Genomic DNA, 1,343 nt, shown 5'->3' with positions numbered 1-1,343 from the left:
CATTTGTGGTCTCTGTGCCCTCCTCGTTCACATCCCCTTTTATTCTCATGACCCTGCTACTTCTCTGGGTGTTGCAACACTCTGTACCTGCACCCCTCTTTCTCATTCTTTTCTTCTCTTCTCCTCACTGGAGTACTCAAAAAATCTGAGTATCCAAACCCATTTCTCATTTAAGCACTCACGTCTCAAAGCCTCTCAATCCCCAACTCTTCACGCTTGAGTTGCACCTCGGGGACATCCTTCCAATAGTCTGCCTCCGATGTGTGCCCTCTTTGCAGTACCTTCAGGTCATTACTTCTGTGTTTTAATGCTTCCCGCTCTCTCTTTATTGCAATGCAGCTGCTCTCAATGGCTTCCACCTCCAGTCACCACTCACCTGCCACAGAGCTCTCACCTCTATAAAGCTGGTGAGCCACTGAATCTTCCCAAATCCTGTACACCCCCAGTAAAATTTAAAATGCATCTCAAAATAGGAGATAGTTAGGCTTTTAACAAGCTCAATTGCTTGCCCTTTGCCGCTATGTGCACTCTTGATACTCTTTTGAGTAAACCTGTTTCCATCTGTTTCAGATGAAGTTACATTGTTTCATAGTTTGCCATTGTGAGATTTGAACTCTTGATCTTGGGGTTACAAACCCAGTACCATAACCACTTGGCTATTTAGGCCAAGCCAAAAGCCTACTGCACCTGGTATTCCCAGGCAGTCTCCCATCCAAGTACTAACCAGGCCTGAGTCTGCTTAGCTTCCGAGATCAGACGAGATCGGGCTTTTTCAGACTAGTATGGCCATAGGCGTGCACTCTTGATCCTGCTACTTGACTACCTCCAGGATGATTGACCAGTGGGAGGAACAAGTTGGGATTTTGTTCCAATGAGTCCCCCTGCCAGATTACCAGTCCTCTGCCTCTAAGCCCATCCGCCCTGGGTTAGTTAAATTCCATCCAATGTTTCAGGCAATGACCTTCGTTAAAACTATTTAATTTAAATGTTCAGTCCAATTCTGTGGAGCTTCCAAACTCCAATTAAAGAAAAAAATTCATCAATTCATTTTGGTAAATTTTTCAAATACTAGTCCTAGGGAGTGGAATACTTTTTTTTACTTTCTGTACCCAGTAACAAGCATTTCAGATCAGGCTTGGCATGGCCAAAATACTGCTAAAGCTCTTTCTATTCTGCCTTAACAATGCACCATAACTGCAATATTCAAATTCTCAGCTATATTCTTTAATGGTAAATAATAGAACATTTTGTGCAATTAACCTCTCCTAATGAGGAACTCAGATGATGTTATCCAAACTCATTCCAAAGAGAACCCTTGTCAGCTAGAGACGTATAGTCAGATT

The 1,343-nt window shown here is 43.0% G+C and overlaps 1 non-coding gene across 1 annotated transcript; it reads right to left on the bottom strand.

Moving 5' to 3' along the window:
- Nucleotides 1-675: 675 nt before the first annotated feature.
- LOC121277573 lies at nucleotides 676-794 on the bottom strand. The gene has a single exon (XR_005942932.1). It is a non-coding gene; the product is annotated as a 5S ribosomal RNA (ribosomal RNA).
- Between the last annotated feature and the right edge of the window lie 549 nt (nucleotides 795-1,343).

Source organism: Carcharodon carcharias, chromosome 4 (genome assembly GCF_017639515.1).
Source record: "Carcharodon carcharias isolate sCarCar2 chromosome 4, sCarCar2.pri, whole genome shotgun sequence".
In the NCBI taxonomy this organism is placed as follows: Eukaryota; Metazoa; Chordata; class Chondrichthyes; order Lamniformes; family Lamnidae; genus Carcharodon; species Carcharodon carcharias.
This window is presented reverse-complemented; position numbering and strand designations above follow the sequence as displayed.